This window comes from Eubalaena glacialis, chromosome 17 (genome assembly GCF_028564815.1).
Source record: "Eubalaena glacialis isolate mEubGla1 chromosome 17, mEubGla1.1.hap2.+ XY, whole genome shotgun sequence".
Classification (NCBI taxonomy): Eukaryota; Metazoa; Chordata; class Mammalia; order Artiodactyla; family Balaenidae; genus Eubalaena; species Eubalaena glacialis.
Window position 1 is genome coordinate 45472585 of NC_083732.1, and position 7011 is coordinate 45479595.

Here is a 7011-nt window from a genome sequence, read left to right on the forward strand (position 1 = left end):
CTGAGTTTGTTACTGTTGATTGAATATTTTTTTCATTATATGGGTGATTTCTTTGCATGTCTGGCAAGTTTTTTATTGAATGCCAGATATTTTGAACTTTACCTTGTTGGATGCTAGATATTTTTATGTTCCTAAAATATACCTGAGATTTCTTTTTGTGGAATGCAGGTGCTACTAGAAACAATTTAATCCTTTTCAGGGTTGTTTTAAGTTTTATAGGCAGAAGCAGAGGAGAATTTGGTCTATTAATCTTTCTCCACCACTGACCTAATACACTTGTGTTTATTCTAACCCTTTGAATTATGATGTTACTACTATTGAATTACTACTTTGGTTTGTAAGGACACAAACTTTTCCTGACCCTGTGTTAACCCTGCAGATTTTTCTCTCTGTTTCTTCCAAATAGTACTTTTTAAGAATTCAGGTTGTTTCCTGACACTGATTCACTGATCAGTATTCAGTTGAAATTCAAGAAGTAGGGATTCCCTGGTGGCACAGTGGTTGAGAATCTGCCTGCCAATGCAGGGGACACGGGTTCGAGCCCTGGTCCGGGAAGGTCCCATGTGCTGCGGAGCAACTAGGCCCATGAGCCACAACTACTGAGCCTGCACGTCTGGAGCCTGTGCTCCGCAACAAGAGAGGCCGCGATAGTGAGAGGCCCGCGCACCGCGATGAAGAGTGGCCCCCGCTTGCCACAACTAGAGAAAGCCCTCGCACAGAAACGAAGACCCAACACAGCCAAAAATAAATAGATTAATTAATTAAAAAAAAAAAAAAGAAGTAATCGCTGTATCTATGCAGAGCTCTCACTCTATAAGACTCTCCTGTCTGGTATTCGACCCTGTGAACTGCAGCCGCCTTGGCCTCACCAGTTCTCAAGTTCATTATCTCAACTGAGCAACACCACCAGGCCCCACCTAGGTGTCTTCTCCCTGAACTATGGGCTGGAAACTCTATCCAGGGTGTAAGTAGGGCAGTCATAGCCCTCAGTTAATATTTTTTTTCTCCCTCAGAGATTACTGTCCTGCTGCCTAATGCCCAGTGTTTAAAACCATTATTTGAGATGTCCAATTTTTGGTGAGAAAATGGCGGCCTCCAGGAGGGCTCACACCAATGAGTACTCCCCAAAACTACCGCCACCAGTGTCTTTGTCCTCACAGTGAGACACAGCTGACCCCCGCCTCCACTGGAGACCCTCCAATACAAGCAGGTAGGTCTGACCCAGGATCTTATGAGGTCACCGCTTTTTCCCTTGGGTCCTGGTGTGCCTGAGATTTTGTATGCACCCTCCAAGAGTCGAGTCTCTGTTTCCCCCAGTCCTGTGGAATTCCTGCTATCAAACCCAACTGGTCTTCAAAGCCAGATGGTCTGGGAACTCCTTCTCCCAATGCCAGGCCCCCAGGCTGGGGAGTCTGACGTGGGGCTCAGAACTTTCACTCCTGTAGGAGAACCTCTGTGATATAGTTATTTTCCAGTTTGTTGGTCACCCAACTGGCAGGTATAGGATTTGATTTTATCATGACTGCACCCCTCCTACCATCTCATTGTGGCTTCTTCTTTGTCTTTGGATGTAGGATATCTTTTCTGGTAGGTTCCAGCATTTTTTTGTTGATGGTTGTTCAGCAGTTTACTGTGATTTTGGTGTTTTTGTGAGGGGGGTAATCTCAAGAGTTTCTACTCCACCAAGTTTGTAGTTGTTTTAGGTGAAGCTTAGATCTGATCTTTATTACTTAATCATAGCTGGGAACAGAAGTTTTGTGCTACTCCATTTTATTTGAAAATTAATTATCAGAATTTTTGGGTGTAGGAGGAAGGAGTAATATTCCAGAGAGGATTTGTATTACCACTGTAAGCACTTTAGGGCAGTAAGGATGTAGAATCATTTCAAACTTAATTGAAGCATAAGAGTCTCAATTTTTGACTGCAAATATATTCAAAGTCCACCTTGTGGGTACAACTTCCCAGGGATTTTTTTTTTTTTCCTTTCTCTGCTCAGAGTCAGGACAACCATAGTCCTTTGAAGATAGAGGCATGCATATATTTACTTCTGCTTCCTCCTTGCATCGAGGTTCCCAACTCAGGGTTTGAGAGTTTCTTATTAGATTTCCTACCTTGGGTGCTCCCTGACTCATGAAGGCTGAGAAAACCACTGAAGTTTCCAGCTTCTGCATACACATCAGGGCAAAAACAGTTTCTGTATTCCTGCTACTTGCTGAAATACAGCTGTTTCAATTAACTGTTATTATAAAACATACCACCAAAAATCTAGTGATATAAACAATAGTAATTTTATTATGATCAAAAATCCTATGGGTCAGGAATTTGGACAGGACTCAACAGGAAGTGCTTGTCTATTCCACAATGTCTGGGGTCTCAGCAGGGAAACCTAAACTCCTGGGGAATGACTCAAATGGCTGGCTATTGGAATCAATCATCTTTAAGCTCCTCTACACAAATGTCTGCTACCTGGGTTAGGATGTCTTGAAAGCTGGATTGCACTTAGCTGGGACTATTGACAAGAAGACCTGTACATAGCATTTCAGTGGCTTGGAATTCTCACAGCAGGTTAAGGTCACCTTGCAGATCTGTGAAATGGAAAAAATTATTGTGTCCATCTTTGGAAAATACAACTTGCCATACCCTCTATTACATTTGTGATTGAAAAATGCTTTCTTTTCATTAGGTCTTTGGAGATATGTCTATATCTATATCTATATCTATATCTATATCTATATCTATATCTATATCTATATCTATATCTAGTCTTCAGCATTTTTATTTGTTTTCAGCATGAAGAATTCCAGAGGTCAATCTGGATATTTAGGTTCAATAAAATATCACTAGATATGGAACTCTTAACTTTCATATGTATTTGAGAATCATTTTTTCAAGTTCCACAAAATTATTATTGGTGTTTTGGTGGGTATTTCAATGATATTCATTACAGGCATATTTTGGATATACTGTGGGTTTGGTTCCAGAATGCCACGATATAGTGAGTATCACAGTAAAGTGAGCCACACAAATTTTTGGCTTCTCAGTGGATAAAAAAAGTTACATTTACACTACAGTTTCTTAAGTGTGCGATAGCGTTATGTCTAAAAAAACAATGTGCATACCTTAATTTAAAAATATTTTATTGTTAAAAAATGCTAACCATCATGTGAGCCTTCAGTGAGTCATACTGTTTTTGTTGATGGAGGCTCTGCCTTGATGTTGATGGCTGCTGACTGATCAGGATGGTGGTTGGTGAAGGCTGGTGTGGCTCTAGCAATTTTTTTAAACGAGACAATAATAAAGTTTGCTGCACTGATTGATTCTTCCTTTCATGGATGATTTCCCTGTAATATTCAATGCTGTTTGACAGCATTTTACCCACAGAAGAACCTCTTTCAAAACTGGAGTCTTAACCTCTTGAATCCTGCCCCTGCTTATGAATTAAGTTTATGTAATGTTCTAAATCCTTTGTTGTCATTTCAACAGTGTTCACATCTTCACCAAGAGTAGATTTCATCCTAAGAAACCACTTTCTTTGCTCATCCATAAGAAGCAACTCCTTGTTCATTAAAGTTTTATCATGAGATTGCAGCAATTCAGTCACATCTTCAGGCTCCACTTCTAATTCTACTTCTCTTGCTATTTCCACCACATCTGCAGTTACATTAGTAACATCAAAGATCACTGATCACATATCATCATAACAAATATAATAGTAATAATAAAGTTTGAAATATTGCAAGAATTACCAATGTGACTCAGGGACATTAGATGAGCAAGTGCTGTTGGAAAAATGGTGCCAGTAGACTTGCTCAATGCAGGGTTGCCACAAACCTTAAATTTGTAAAAAACACAGTATCTGCAAAGTGCAATAAAGTGAAGTGCAATAAAATAAGGTTTGCCTATATTGATTTTTAGATGCCTTTATAATATTGAGTGTTCTTGAACACACATAGTATGTCTTTTTTTAGATCTCATTAACTGAAGTTGCATAATTTTTTCCATTCAGGTCATGCATATTTATTTTTAGATTTTTTTTGAAATATTGTATTTTTTGTGGTTTTATGAATTGCATTTACTACATGCACTATATTTTCTAATTGCTTACTACTGGTTTGTGGGAAAGCTATTGATTTTTGCCAACTGATCATGTATACAGCCATTCAACTTGGTTTAATTTCTTAGCTGTTACAAAAGTTTGTCTGTTGATTCTCTTGAAATTTAGAATCATGTACAAATAATGATAAACTGTCTTGGAATTTGGAATCATGTATGACTGATAAGAGTTTTTTCTCCTTTACAATGTATATACCACTTTATTTTTATTATTCCCTTATCTAGGACTTCCAATATGATGTTGAAGAATAGCAACAATAAAGAGAATCTTCATCTTGGGTATCAACTTTAATTTGAAATATTTCTAATGTTTCAGCATTGTGATATGACATTCACTTAAATCTCTGGTACTTTATTAAGTATGTTCTAGTCTAGATTTGTTTTGTTAAATATTTTTATTAGGAATGAATATTTGCTTCTATTTAATGTTTATCATTACCCATTGAAATAAACAACAGCATTTAACAGTTATTAATCAATAGATATTCTAATGTGAGAATATATTTTATCATGGAGAAACACTACTGAGCCGTGCCTTTTTTTCTTTTTCTCATGCTGCCTAATTTGGCTGGTTAATACTTTATATATTTTTTGTACCTATTTAGGAAGTGTAATTGGCATATTGTGGGGCATGTATATGTGTGTGGGTGTGTTTGCTATCATTTCCCAGTTTTGGTAACTGTTGAGTATATTAGGTTAATAAAATGAGGTAGGTAGCTTCACCTTATTTTCTTTGCTCTGGGAATCTTTTGCAGAAGTTGGAAAATTGTTTATTTTGTAAAGTCTTACCAGAACTCGCTATCTAGGGAAAAATCTTCTGGTCTTGATACTGCTTCAATTTACTCTGGGGTTAAAGGTTTAATTCAATTGTTCTACTTTCTCTTGAACACACTTAAAAATTCATTTTCCCAAAAGCATATGCATGTTACATAGGCTTAAAAATTTATGGCCTAGAATTCTACATTCTCTTGCAATATCTTAAATAACTTGTAAAGTTATTTTAATAACTTTGTCAATTTGAGTTTCTAATGTGTTCTCCCCTTTTTCATGACCATACTTTCCAGTTTTTTTTTTTAATTGGAGTATAATTGTTTTACAATGTTGTGTTAGTTTCTGCTGTACAGAAACTAACAGAAAGTGAATCACCTATATGTATACATATATCCCCATATCCCCTCCCTCTTGAGCCTCCCTCCCACCTCCCTATCCCACCCATCTAGGTCGTCACAAAGCATCAAGCTGATCTCCCTGTGCTATGCAGCAGCTTCCCACTAGCCATCCATTTTACATTTCGTAGTGTATATATGTCCATGCTACTCTCTCACTTCGTCCCAGCTTCCCCTTCCCACACCGTGTCTTCAAGTCCTTTCTCCACATCTGCATCTTTAATCCTGCCCTGTCACTAGGTTCATCAGTACCGTTTTTCTAGATTCCATACATGTGCGTTAGCATATGGTATTTGTTTTTCTCTTTCTGACTTACTTCACTCTGTATGACAGACTCTAGATCCGTCCAACTCATTACAAATAACTCAATTCCATTCCTTTTTATGGCTGAGTAATATTACATTGTATATATGTGCCATATCTTCTTTATCCATTTGTCTGTCGATGGACATTTAGATTGCTTCCATGGCCTGGTTATTGTAAATAGTGCTGCAATGAACATTGTGCTACACGTATCTTTTTGAATTATGATTTTCTCAGGGTATATGCCAAGTAGTGGGACAGCTGGATCATATGGTAGTTCTATTTTTAGTTTTTTGTTGTTGCTGTTGTTGCAATATCTTCTCTTTTTTATTTTATTTATTTATTTTTAAACACTTTTATTGGAGTATAATTACTTTACAATGTTGTGTTAGTTTCTGCTGTATAACAAGTGAATCAGTTATATGTATACATATATCCCCATGTGCGCTCCCTCTTGCGTCTCCCTCCCACCCTCCCTATCCCACCCCTCTAGGTGGTCACAAAACATGGAGCTGATCTCCCTGTGCTATGGAGCTCCTTCCCACTAGTTGTCTACTTTACATTTGGTAGTGTATATATGTCAGTGCTACTCTTTCACTTCGTCCCAGCTTACCCTTCTCCCTCCCCATGTTCTCAAGTCCATTTTCTACCTCTGCATCTTTATTCCTGTCCTGCCCCTAGATTCATCAGAACCATTTTTTGTTTTTTAGATTCCATATATATGTATTAGCATATGGTATTTGTTTTTCTCTTTGTAACATACTTCATTCTGTATGACAGACTCTAGGTCCATCCACCTCACTACAAATAACTCAATTTTGTTTCTTTTTATGGTCGAGCAATATTCCATTGTATATATGTACCACATCCTCTTTACCCATTCATCTGTCGACGGATACTTAGGTTGCAAGCATGTCCTGGCTATTGTAAATAGTGCTGCAATGAACATGGTGGTACCTGTCTCTATTGAATTATGGTTTTCTTAGGGTATATGCCCAGTAGTGGGATTGCTGGCTCATATGGTAGTTCTATTTTTAGTTTTTGAAGGAACCTCCATACTGTTCTCCATAGTGGCTGTATCAATATACATTCCCACCAACAGGGCAGGGGGGTTCCCTTTTCTCCACACCTTCTCCAGCATTTATTGTTTGTAGATTTTTTGATGATGGCCATTCTGACCAGTGTGAGGTGTTACCTCATTGTGGTTTTGATTTGCATTTCTCTAATGATTGGTGATGTTCAGCATCTTTTCATGTGTATAATGGCAATCTGTATGTCTACTTGGAGAAATGTGTACTTATGTCCTCCACCTATTTTTGGATTCGGTTGTTTTGTTGATATTGAGCTGCATAAGCTACTTGTTTATTTTGGAGATTAACCCTTTTTCCGTTGCTTCGTTTGCAAATATTTCCCCCATTCTGGGGGTTGT